The sequence below is a fragment of the Trachypithecus francoisi genome, unplaced genomic scaffold (genome assembly GCF_009764315.1).
Source record: "Trachypithecus francoisi isolate TF-2019V2 unplaced genomic scaffold, Tfra_2.0 Lachesis_group15, whole genome shotgun sequence".
Classification (NCBI taxonomy): domain Eukaryota; kingdom Metazoa; phylum Chordata; class Mammalia; order Primates; family Cercopithecidae; genus Trachypithecus; species Trachypithecus francoisi.
In genome coordinates, this window is record NW_022681460.1 from 45,105,103 (window position 1) to 45,118,828 (window position 13,726).

General features: G+C 36.9%; 1 protein-coding gene and 1 long non-coding RNA gene across 7 annotated transcripts in view; one reads left to right on the top strand and one right to left on the bottom strand.

The window, feature by feature from the left end:
- Positions 1-13,726, top strand: part of GRIK2 (glutamate ionotropic receptor kainate type subunit 2) — a 716,255-nt gene that overhangs the window by 36,146 nt on the left and 666,383 nt on the right. The window lies entirely within an intron of this gene.
- The window catches only part of LOC117097136, a 32,594-nt gene that overhangs the window by 6,030 nt on the left and 12,838 nt on the right, over positions 1-13,726 (bottom strand). Inside the window, exons 2-3 of one of the 3 annotated variants that reach the window (XR_004442822.1) lie at positions 9,838-9,947; positions 1,983-3,241 (exon numbers count right to left, since the gene is read on the bottom strand). This is a non-coding gene — a long non-coding RNA (uncharacterized LOC117097136). Of the gene's footprint in view, positions 1-1,982; positions 3,242-6,856; positions 7,093-9,837; positions 9,948-13,726 lie in introns of those variants that run through there. The other 2 variants (XR_004442823.1, XR_004442824.1) reach the window with 2 other exon arrangements.

Genomic DNA, 13,726 nt, shown 5'->3' on the forward strand with positions numbered 1-13,726 from the left:
TGGTAGAATTAAATGATTCATTTAGGTGAATTGGTCATTCAGTCAGCCAGTGGGGTCATTCTGTGTTTAGTCAGTCAGTTTTTCTACCATTTATCCATTCATTTACTCATTCACTTAATAAATGCTACCAATTCACTGCTAAAAGATAGTGGTGGTTTCTGTGATGTAAAATTTCTGGGATGATCCGATGGATCACAGAGGCAACATGAATTTTTGAAAATTTTAAATGCTTTGCTAATTTCTAATCTTCAGATTTATGTACTCAGAAAGTAGTTCTGGAGTCATCTTTTGCTGAACACATCCTGCTATGTGATTTTCTTTAATTAGCTCATTAGGAATTAATATCTGTTTGAATTGCAAATCCACATTTTATCATCTATGAACAAAAATGTCAGCGATTTTGTTTCATGTGAACCAGACCAACACACAATAATTATTTCTGAATATGAAACACTTACGTTAAAAATAAAACAAAAATCTGGAGTTCTCTTGAGCTTGACAATTACCTTGTTGTCTACTCTGTGTGCTAGTCAGGCACTGAAAATTCTTTAATACAACTTTGATTTGTTAACATGCAGTTTTTAAAAATGCTGCCTTCCTTATTGAAGTGAGGGAAGTGCATTTCTACTGGTTACAGATATTTTTACAGAATTAAATGAGAGGAATAAAAATGAATGGATTTTGTCAGTCAGTTGCCAACACAGAAGATAAGGCCTAAGACTTTGGTCATTTAACATTTGTGATATAATTTTAAACATCTTAGTAGGATTAAAGAATATCACATTCTATTATTTCTAATTTGATTTTTAAGAGACCCATGGAAACGTTGATTTAAAAAACTATATTGAAATTAAAAAGTTCTTGCAGTTACATAAGGAAATTATTAACATTATTAAACAATATAGAATCCTTAACTTTGACAAAGAACCAAGCTTGAATTAAAATATATATATTAGTTTAAAGAAGATGTAATGAGAATATATAAAATCAGAGTTTAAAAGCAAAGGACATCTTAAACATTAGTATGTTCAGTAGCCTTGTTTCCTCTCCAAAGGGACATAAGTGTTGAAGTAGTTAGTGTTAGTCTGCTGGTGGGTGGCAGGGGTTAGATTTCTACTCACATCCCTGTCTCCCTGCTCTTCCACTGCATCACACTGTCATTCTTTTAAGTATGTTTTATCATTGTTCTTTCTCCTTTCAAATTATTAGGTTTCTTATTAGACTTGCTGCATTAGAATTCTAAGACAAAGACTGAAAAATTGAATGACTTTTTAATAAACTACAACTTCAAAATGCTGATATTTGCACCTCAACCTGAGTCCAGCTTACTAAATTTTGTGTTTTGCAATCTAATTATATGTTCTCTTGGGAATAGCAAAGTCATAGTGACCTCAGTGTCCCCAACATATCTGCTGGGAACGACACATATGAACTGAACCGGATCTTCAGTCAAAATGCTTTACAAGCAGTTATTTACTTGTTATTCCTAATTCAAGAACCACAAGGTCCTCAATTTTGTAAGTGGCATGTTCAGAGGGGAATGAAATTGCAGATGAATGAGAGAATTTACAGAGGACTACGAGACATGATACCCTTGTTGCTCCTTAATGTTTCATTAACACTTAACTAGAGAGAGATGTAGTGCACACCCTAACTATGTATGCACTGTCCTTCTTCCCTTATATTTTGAGCAGGGTAATTCACAGCTGTGAGTCAGAATGATAGCATAAGGGCTTCAGAGCTCTGATCACAGACCAAGAATTATCTTGGCAGAGAAATGAAGAGCAGTTAGTACCAAGAGCCTAAAAAGAAAGTGCTAAGTAGATAATTAACATCTTTTCTCTCAGTGGCAACCTGGAAAAGTTCTTGGTCGGGAGCCATAAAGAGGTCTCCGGCCTATAAGAAGGAAGAAAAATGTAACAGACTTCCTGAAAAAAATGGAGAGAGGTTTTTTTTTTTTTTTCTGTTTTCTTTTTTTCCAATTATGGCAGCACTTTATTTTTCCTTACACAATGACGTGTTGCTGGGGCCTAATGTTCTCACATAACAGTAGAAAGCCAAAATTTGTTGTCATTTCTTAAAGAATTGAGAATAGTGTGCAAAAATATCTTACATAAATTAAAAGGATGAATAAATTTGCAGGTATTAATGCAAACCACTTTCAACTCCAGGCAAGTAACAGCCCACGATGTTCTGGCAGGAAAACACCAGGTAAGAAAGGAAACTGGGTCCTAACACTTGGACTTCTCTAACCTTTATAGACCAACAAGACAGAAACAACTGGTTCAGGAGCTCTTGCTAGCCTCTAGATAAATCCTGGAACACTCAGCTCTGACACATTAATACCTGCACATATCGACAGACTGCTGGCCACACAGACTCACCAAACCACAGACTTTTCTTCCACAAGCATGTTCTCAACTCAGCCATTGAGTGACTGAGCTATATGTACCAAGGGTTTAAATCCAAGATACATCGGGGTATTAAACAAATACCAAGGGAACAGTTAAGTTCAATACAAAGTCAAAATCAGCAGCAAGTTTTATAATTCAGTGCTAATAATCAGATACAAGCTTCTGGGACAAATTTCTTTTCCCAGAAATTTGTTTCCCAGAAACTAGGACAAAGGCTTACTCTAGTTTCATGAGGCTAGCATGAGGTGTTCTGAATTAACTCATGCAGCAAATGCTACATATCTGCTCACAGTCTATCCTGCTGGGTGATCCACATCTGCTGGAAGGTGGAAAGCGAGACTAGCATGGACCTGCTGATCCACACCAAGTACTTGCGCTCAATGGGAGTGATGATCTTGATCTCCGTGGTGCTGGGTGCCCGGGCAGTGATCTCCTTCTGTATCCTGTTGGTGATGCCCAGGTATGTGGTTGTGTCTCCAGATAGCACTGTGTCAGCATACAGATCCTTGTGAATGTGCACACCACACTTTATGACAGAGTTGAAGGTGATCCCAAGGATGCCGCAAGATTCCATGCTCAGGAAAAAGGAACAGCGCCTCTGGACACCAGAACCTCTCATTGCCAGTGGTGATGACCTAGCCGTAAAGCAGCTCCTAGCTCCTTTCCAGGGAGGAAGAAGATGTCATGGTAGCCATCTCCTGCTCAAAGTCCAGGGCAGCATAGCACAGCTTCTCCTTGATGTTGTGCACTATCTCCCGCTAGGCAGTGATGGTGAAGCTGTAGCCACGTTCTGTGAGGATCTTCATGAGGTCCAGGTGCAGGATGACCTAGGGAAAGGTATAGCCCTGAAAGATGGCACTGTGTAAGTGACCCCATCTCCAGAGTCCATGACAATACCAGTAGTACTACCAGAGGTGTACAGGGACAGCATGGCCCTGGGTGCCACGTACATGGCAGGGGTATCAAAGGTCTCAAACATGATCTGAGTCAACTTCTCTCTGTTAGCTTCAGGGTTCAGAGGAGCCTCAGGCAGCAGCACCGGGTGCTCCTCAGGAACCACATGCAGCTCATTGCAGAGGGTGTGATGCCAGATCTTCTCCATGTCGTACCAATTGGAAATAATGCTGTGCTTGGTGGAGTACTTCAGCATCAGGATGCCACACTTGCTCTGGGCCTCTTTGTCCATGTGGGAGTCCTTCTGGCTCAGTTACAGTAATATTTATTGGAACCTTATGCTATCTCTGACACTGTCCTGTGCGCTTACTAGAAGGACAAGTCTTTACTCTGACAGAGTTTATATTCTGGTGCTGCCCAACAATAGAGGGGAACATGGCTTGGGGGCATCGTCCCCAGCAAAGCCAACTTGGCACATGTGGCACCTTTGTCAGCGACGAGTGCCGTGAGGCTCTTCTGTCACTGTGATCCATGGAGAGTGGGTTGGCAGTGGCAAGTGAAAAAAAAGGAAGGTTTTACCTGACGTGTATGTGCTTGGTGTATTTCTGTATGTATAAACGAGAATGTTTGACCAAAACAAAGTTAGCATATGGTATTAGTTATTACTTGTTTTTAGCATCCGTTTGGCCATTTGAAAAATGGAATACTGGTTATCACTTTGTTGCTTGGCCTGCATGGATACTTTAAAATAACTACTGATGTGATAGTAAAGGGGAGGCATTTTCAACACTGAAGTGGGTCAAGGGGCATAAAGCTTCCTGCCCATGACAACACGGCCCATTTAGTGTAGCCCCATGTGCACTTTTTTTCAGGCATGGATAGCTGGCATGGGGAATTATCTAACACTCCATGAGACATGCTCTAAAAAAATATAATGCCTCATTAGAAAGCAGAGTCTATTGTTTTTACTGTCCACATGCAATAAACTAATAATCCACCTTGAGCAATTTTTAAATAAATTAATACTCTTACACATAATTAATAATTCTGTGGCTTTTTAATTGTTGCTCTTCTCATTAGACCCTACCCTGTCCTGCTCCTCTGCAGAAACCCCATGCTCTCATATTTGTTCCCTCTTGCTGGGACCTTCCCCTGGGGCTGTCTGCCTATAATTTAATCAAGTCCCTCATCCATATTTTATATTATACATGTTTTTCTGCCACCCCTAGGAAGAGTTGCTTCCTGAATCATTCATTGAACTAATATTTACTGTAACCTTATGCTGTCTCTGACTCTGTCCTATGTGCTTACTAGAAAGATGAGTCTTTGCTCTTATGGAATTTATATTCTAGTGTGTTAATCCTTTGGAGTATTCTTGAGTTATTCTGATAAACTAATTTATACTATAGTATCAGTTGCCAACATTGGATTAAATGACATTTACTCCCCAGATAATACCCAATACAATCCACTAAGTAAACATTTATTGAATGCCTAGCGTGGTGTAAGAATACAAAGATGAATAGGGTTCTGTCCCATATTCTCGTTGTCTACAGGAGGAGATTGATACCTACATATTGAAAGTGATATTTAAATACAAATATGCATTTCTATTTTGTCTTTTTGGGAAGAAAAATTCATTTTAATCTATCTAGGCATTCATCTGCTTAGGGTGAGAGGAGGGTATGATGAATTTGTTATGAAAAAGATCATGATAATATTGTTTCTGTCACACAAGAATAGGATTAAAGAGCACGATAGTGACCATATAAGCTAGGCTGTTTTCTTGAGAAGTGATCATCTAAATATTTTCTTCTTCTTTTTTGGGAAATCAAAAAGAACAAATAAGTGTGGAGGAGTGAACATTCTCCACTATTAAAACATTATACATATAAAACAGAGGAAGAAAGTTCTACCCCCTTTCCAGACTGTAATTTTAAGGAGGAGGAGAAAGAAAAGGGGATGAAAATGACATAATGTGGTTAGGCCATAAGAGACTCAGAGGTCGAGTGTTTGAGACACAGATGCTCAATTGAGATCTGTTGACCTCTCATGGCACCTCACCCTGAGGCTTTAGAACTGACAGAAAATCCCAAGAGATTTTTTTTTTCCTTGTAAAATGAAGGTAATAATAACTACTCTTGCACGAAAGTATCCAATAAAGTGCTCGGCATCTAGAAAACACTTGAGAAATGCAAGTTACCTCCATTTCTTTTCAATTTATCTTCTGGCAGGACTGAATCAACTAACTTCTTCAAGGCTGAAGAGCCCAGAATGAAGACTGGCCTGACTTGCTGCTTTTATACCTGTGTGACCTGCAGCAAATTGCTTAACCTCAATTTCTTCATCTATAAAAATGAGGATAGTATTAGCAACTACTTCTTAGGATAGTTATGAATATTAAAAGAGAGAGCAGATGTAATGGCCTCAGCTCAGTGCATTGCAAGTGGTAGGAGTGCAATAAATATTTATTATTGTTTATGTTTTTCTTCCTTTTATGTTGTCTGATGTGTCTAAAAATTATCTTTTTTTTTTTTCCTTCATTGAAAAGCTCCTACCTCAGGTACTATTCTTTTTTCTTCTTACTTATTGTTTTAATCATATTTTCTTTATGCTGAAGAGGAAAATATATAGCTTTGCATTTCAAATTCCAAAACAGAGTAATGGCCCATGGAGATGAGAACATTTTTACTCTGAATCTAGAAGTGAACGGTTTTATTAAAAGAGAAAACTCTTCATGTATTTATCCCCTATTTGCCTACATTTGCAGTCACCTAGTTAATGATCACCAGTTGCTTATGTAAGTTACTCTCAAGACTAGCTTAGAGAACATTTTATGAGTCTTATAGGCCAGGAATACATCTTAAAATAGTGACTAGAGAGTTGAAGTTCACCTGTACCATGCTAGAATTAATAGTGCATGATCTGTCACTGCAATGAGGTGGCCCCAAATTTTACTGTAGTCCGCTGACACAGGGGTATGGATGTGACTTAAAGGTCACCCTTAAATATAGAAAAGCATTTGGCCATGGGGTGTTTTAGACACTAACAAGAAAATAACGCAAAAGTGTGCTTCCTGCTTGCTACTTATTCCTGTGCGTGAGTTGGGATCACTGGTAGCAGAATTCTAGAGGCCTTCGGCAGACGCTCCAATTGCAGGAGAGGAAGAAATGATGCATCTGGGATATATATCCTGGGACCATTTGTGGGGAAAGTCTCTGTAATCCAGCCTAAAGGGTGACATGGTCTAACTCAATGCCTGAGAGATGAGTTCTCATACAAGTCTCTCTCTTGTCAGGCCAACTCGAAATAGTGGAATCTCAGAGCTAAAAGGGATCTTCAATGACAAAGTCTTAGTCCAAACTTTCACATACATTTTAGGTATCTGATTCAGTGAACAGAATTTCTGACCTGCAGACTTTCCTCACTAATTTGAATATTTTTATTATTATTAGAAGAAAAATATGTTGTTTATGCATTTTTACATCAGAGAAGTTCGTGAATCTTGGGTAAAATTGTATAGCTCTATCGAGTTTAATTTAACAGTTTAAATATTAACCTTCTGGATGTGAAGATTTAAAATATTTTCTTTTCCTACTACTTTCTGGAATGAGACCAAGCCTTTTACATGTTAGGGGGATCTTCCTAGCCTTTCTCTGGTTATCCAATATGTCACACACCCGGTCCCTCATGGTGGGCTACCCTTTCTTCTTGAGGTCAGACATGTCAGTGGTGGTACCACTGGAAATGGGGCACTTCTCTCCCCAGCTGGTCACCATAATTCCTGAAAGGAAAACAAAAACCACAGGAAATAAATAATGTTTTGCTGATTTCTCTGCAGCTCTCCCGTGAGGACCCTGAGTACTAGGCAGATCTGTTTTTGCTCCTGAGGAAGAGCCTGAGGAGAAAAGAAAATTCTGTCCAGAGAGATTTAGGTTGCACAAACTGAGCCTGCACTCTCAAAGAAAATAATAGATCACCTAGTCCCAACTCTTAGAGTTATTATTTTTTCTTTTTCATTGATTCAATTTTTCTTGCTGTACAACAGTTTCTAAATCAGTGTTTTTGAGTGCTTTCATTCAGAACCAATGAGTGCACTTTTCTATTCTTCTTTTTTTAATATAGTGTTACGCAGCAGTGGTAACAATATCTTGCACTTAATTCCCCAGAAGCTGTTGTGAACCATGGAATAATTCTTACCTCTGTCTGAGATGGCACTTTCTGCTATTCAGAAGTGATATCATTCCCTTCAGGACTCAATCTCTGTCGTGCTTGAACCATGCCAAGAATTAGACAATTCTCCCAATTGACTACATTGTGAAGGCACACAGTGATGTTTTTTGGCAATAAAAGCAAGTTTAAAACAGACATTTAAAATTGGGGAATAGCAACCCTCTTCCCCAGAGTCCCCTCCTCCAAATAAGCCACTTGTCCAGTTTTTTCATTGTGGTCCAGAAATTGTTTTTCTCCCAGTTTGTTGGTGACACCTCCAGGCATCTCCCTTTTCCATGATCTCCATCCCAGTGGCTCAGTAAATTTCCTTTGCACACATGATATCTAAATCTCTATCTCTAATTGTGTCCTCTTTCCATGCCATTAAAATTTCCTTTGATATCTCAAGATCCATGTGCCCAAAGATCATTCTTTTGTTCTTTTTAGAACTCAGTTTCTATTCTGATTAATGCCATTGACATTCTCCATCTGACACTTGGACGCAGAATCTTAGATTTGTCTTTCACTTTTTTCTTCCCTTACTTTTCAAGTTTAATCATTTTTTCAAGACTTGGAGACTTTTCAATCTCAAAGCTTCCTGGATCTAGCTTGTCTTTACATGCATAGACAGGTAGTCATTACTTATTCCGCATGAATGATTGCATTAGTCTCCTAATTTGTTTTTTTATCTTTATTCTTCCCTTCTTTTATTTCATATGGAAATATTAAAATGTGCACATATATATTTTTAAAACGTTATATTCTTTATCCTTTTCAAAATTCAAGCTAAGATTCTCTGTTAGTGTAATCTTGCCTATAGCTTTTAAAACAAGATTTTGTTAATAAACTTCCTATCTATTCCGAGTACAGTTTTTCAGGATTAGAACATTTGAATAAGTTGATGTACATACATATATACTTAAATAGTAATATAGCTACATTTTACAAATTATTCGTTTTTATGGGATAAATAGGTAGTAAGTTCAAGTTATTTTTCCAAACTCTGGTTTCAAAGGTTCGTGTATATTTTATTCCTACAATATGTTTTTTGAGTGTCTCAGGATAGTGCACAGAACAGAAAGCTTGACTGAAAAGATAATGATTTTTTTTGTACTGAACTCTTAGTGACATTGTTAAAAAAATTTTTTTTTAGCTGCAAGGCTATGTACTGAGACATTTAGCATTTGCCTTGTAAGAAAAATGTTCTGTAGCAAAACTTGAATAGAGAGGGGGTGTGGTAGATAATTAGGTTTCTCCCATATTTAGAGTCTATGATTTATGGTACCCCCGCTCTTACTGGAGCAAGATTTTTATGTGGGAGCAAGAACTAGTCTGTATAGAAAATATGTAATTTGGAGAATTGGTATCTTCTGCAAATTTTCAGATTCTTCTCAGTTCATTTTATGTATAAATTTTTCCTAGAACTAAATCACCAGATTTAAGACCTTTTAGTTTTCCTTTCTTATTTTATACAGTTTTGGGGAGGGTTTGGTAAAAGTCAATAATGATTTAAAGTTTTTAAAAGTCCTGTGTGATTTAAAATTATACTGTAAATTTCCTCTAAGATTAAAATGGCTCAAATCATCATATTTAAAGTAGAGATCTTGATCTAGTTTACAATTATATATTGCACAAATTTAAAAAATAATTTTAGAGTTCAATACATATATGGATATATATATATTTATACTATTTTGTAAACAAATTAAAACGTTAAAACTCATATAGTCAATTAAAACTTACTATAAAACTTCCTATAGCCAATAGTTGGCAAAGAAAATGCCTAAATTTACTAAGGACTGAAGGAGAGACATTCTTTCACTTGATGCAAGCAAGCAACAATAGACCACATAGCTGACTTATTTCCATACTGAGAAAAATCCTGTTTTCCGTTCTCACAAACAGAATGAAAGGCATTAGCAAAAATGTCCTCTTGCATTCCTTCATGAGACCTATTTACTTAATGGAAATCTTAGCAAATATATTCTTTTTCCCTTTATTGATAATGGTCTAGCTCCATAATAGAAGTATAATGTGGTGAGCATCTAATGTACCTCACAACTGCCAACAACAGTGCGAATTAGGACAAAAAGGATTGCTCTATTCCATTTACTTCAAAGATCCTTTTAATATTCTTTGTTGCTGTAGACTAAATATTGGATTAAAATTTCCGTCTCTATTTCTTCATTATTATGCTTTGAACAATTTGCAATTTCACACGACATTTCTTAGGAATAAGAAAGTGTTATAAATAAATGGGGATATTTTCTTAATACTTTAGGGAGTGGGGTCAATAGTAGCATATGGATTCACTTACAGTACACACAGTATACTACTACTTATTTTCCCAAAGTGACCATCTGTCCAGCTTGCCATCTATGTGGCCTTGAGCAGCTACCATCATTCCTCTGAGCTTCAGATCCTCACCTGTAAAATAGGGAGAGATACAGGGTTATTGTAACAAGTAAAATAAATGACACATAAAGCATTCTCATGGAGTGCCTGATATTTCCCTTATATACCCTTCCAAGATCACTCCACATTCCACCCTTGTTCCCTCGATGATCTTATGCTTTAATTGTGAGAGACAAAAACAAATACAAAAGGAAATAAAGGATGAAGCAGTGGGCAGAGAATGTAGACTGTAGTGGAAATAATCTTGACAGGAAGCCCCCTAAATTCTAGTAGTCCTAGTTTTGTTACCAAACAGCTATAATACCTTGCTTGGATCACAACATATTTCTATATCTACATATTATCCATCAGATGAAGGTTTAATGGGGGTATTTATTAAGTGCCACATTTGTTGTATAGACAGTAAGACTCATTGTAATTCTAGTAAGTTAGTAGTCCTTATGGGTTAAAGAAAGTGATTAGGGAAGATATGGAAGAAGTGAGAAATGAAATGGGCTTTAGAAGTTGATTAGGATTTGGTTAGCTCAAGGGAAGACATTTATTTGTTGTTATTTTTGTTGTCTTGATGTTAGCCAACTGAAATATTTTAATTTTTCATAGAATGACGTAATTGACCAGAACAATACGTTCTGAAGTGACACTGGCCATTAATTTAATTGCTTTAATTCTTTAGATGAATTTTATTTGAGAAATTTAAAAGTGTAAAAGATAATGCCTCCTGTGAATAGCTCCACTGTCGTACTTATCAATAAATATGTGGAACTCCCAAAAGTAATATATATTAGAAACTCTTTCCAATACAGAGTCCTTTAGAAAGACCAAAATAATGTAGCCACATTGTGAGATGGCCATCAAGAAATGTGCTCAACATCGTTCTGGCACACAGTTTTAATAAGTTCATATTTGTGATTAATAAATGTGTGAAATCATTACTTTCCAGTAAATATGTATAAGATTTCAAAGTGGCATGTCAAGTATGATTAGTATTTCTTCACATTAAACTGATAAGGAACAATGTGCTTTAAAATCAAAGTCACATGGGGGATTTTAAGAGACGTTGGCACACAGATGACAATTGAATTCCTGAGAACAGATTAGATTGCCTAGAAAGGACAAATTTGTTATAAGGCAACATGCACTTTGTAAACTGCATTGATTTTTGTGCTGATAATAACAATGGTTATTGAGGTTGTTGATAAGTGTATAGAACTAATGAGGTTTGGTATATTTTAGGTCATCTTGGTTTCTGTTACTTTCAGTCCCAATTTTATTTCAGAACTTCTAAACCTGAGATGTAAAATAGGCTACATAGATATCTTAAACAATTGCTCAGCTGCTTTCAATGTACAGCTGAAGCTCAGTGACCATCTATCTGCTGCTCTGAGATTCTAAATCTTAAAAGTGCATCTCATTGGGTCTATATATGTGTATATCGTATGGATTATTCTTACTGTTCATTATTCCATGGGACTGTAGTTTGGGCACTAATCCCTTTACCCAGTTTATTTTGTCCTAGGAAGCAGAGATGATTTCACTGGATGCCCATAGTTCAAAGTAACAGCTTTATGCATAAAGAGCATCTTGAGGCCTTTAGCCTCAGAAAGCAGGCATAGTTGTGACAGCCATGTAGTGCTTCAAAGGCTTCATTACACAAGTATTATCTCATCTAATCCTCACAAGAACACTATGAGAAAATTATCTATCCCCAGTCTTATCTTTCAGATGAACTACATTTTACAGTTAACTAGGTTACCCGAATTCACAAACTTAGGGACTTAAAGTCATGATTTTCTGATTCTAAAGACATGGAACTTTTCCATTATGCAATATTGACTTCAATAAATATTCCTCTCCTTTTCAACTTCCTTAATGAAAGCCATCGTTATACATGTAAATATGTATATTGATAATTATTTCAAAAATGGAAATGCATTGTAATTGAAATAACAAAAATAAGAAAATACCTATGTAAGATTAGGTATTATAAGTAGCTATCTTACCTATTATGTAATTATTTTTAAATGGACTGCTGGTTTAGAATTTTGGGCTATATAGGCATACCTAGTTATCCTGAACTTAAATACAGTTTATGAAAATAAATGTTTTATCTTTGAGACAGTCTTGTGAAAAGAAGACTCCTGAAAAGATTCCTGAGAAAATATTCATTTGTTATTGTTAGTGAGAATCTGGGTTTGAAAAATGCAACTATGGCAATAATGTTGTTGTTGTTGTTTTTTTTTTTTTTTTTTTTTTTTTTTTTGAGACGGAGTCTCGCTCTTCCACCCAGGCTGGAGTGCAGTGGCCGGATCTCAGCTCACTGCAAGCTCCGCCTCCCGGGTTCACGCCATTCTCCTGCCTCAGCCTCCCGAGTAGCTGGGACTACAGGCGCCCGCCTCGTCGCCCGGCTAGTTTTTTGTATTTTTAAGTAGAGACAGGGTTTCACCGTATTAGCCAGGATGGTCTCGATCTCCTGACCTTGTGATCCGCCCATCTCGGCCTCCCAAAGTGCTGGGATTACAGGCTTGAGCCACCGCGCCCGGCCTGGCAATAATGTTCTTATTGGCAGATGACCACTTCAGTGAGGTTATGACTGAAAGGTTATGAAATTTAAAAAAAAGTTAGTAAGTGCCAATGGAAGACATAACACAATTTCCAAGAAATATATGTAAGATCATAATACACAGTCATAGAAAAAATGATGGGGTATCAAAGAAAAATTATTTCCATGGAAAAGTACTTGAAAAAAGAATCTACTGAAGCAATAAAACACTAGGAAATAAGGTGAAATTAGATGGAGGAAAAATTAAACAGAATTAGGTATAAGACACAGTATGGGCTAATCTTATTTGACAAGGGACAATTGACATTAACAAAAACTGGCCAGGAAAAACAGATTTTATGAAGAAATGAACAAAGTCACAATTTAGCTCAGTGCATTAAGTTAATCAGTTATTAAGATAATCCTGCTGAGGCACTTGAATCTTTGTTTCCTTACCCAATGGTTCAGAGCCACAAGAACCCTAAGACAAATGCTTGTGCAGTCAATCTGGTTAATCAACTAATTCTAAGACTGATCAACTTTGAAGGAAAATCATTTGAGGAAGATTATTATGCCCAGTTGGAAGTAACTGGACTAAGGAACTGAAAGCTTTCTGTCTATCTGATAGAACCTGCACCCATGCAATTGTCCAACAACTATACTTTCTAGTTCTTTTCAGTTAGAAAAATAAAATAAAATAGTGAATGGATTCCAACAGATGGTCTTTCTCTGACCTAAAACATATTGACACATTTACTCATATTTCTGTTTAAGGGTTTAGAGCAGCTCAAAGTTTGTAACTTCCTGTGTTTGTCTGCGCCCCTCCTCCTAAATGTGCAAGGGCCTTGTCAGATTCCATGAGAAAGAAATGCTTTTTGTTTGTTTGTTTACTGAAGATTACAGAGAGGAAAGTGTTAGATTGCTATCTTCTATCTTGCAGGTTTTTTTTTTTTTTTTTTCTTTTTTTCGTTTTGACAGGGTCTTATTCTGTCTTGCTGCTTAGGACAGATTGCAGTGTTGCAGTCATAGCTTACTGCAGCCTTAAACTTCTGGGCTCAAGTGATCTTCCTTCCTCAAGCATCCTAGAGCAATGGGATTACAGGCGTGAGGCACTACACCCAGCCCAGGCCTTAAGACTTTTGTGTTCTCTTCCAGCTCAGCTCTTTCCAAAAGCCAGTAACCCCATGCAGGTTGGTTCTCACTATGAAATTCTTTCTAAGTAGTCTAGTGTCTGTCCCTTGTCATCACAGTA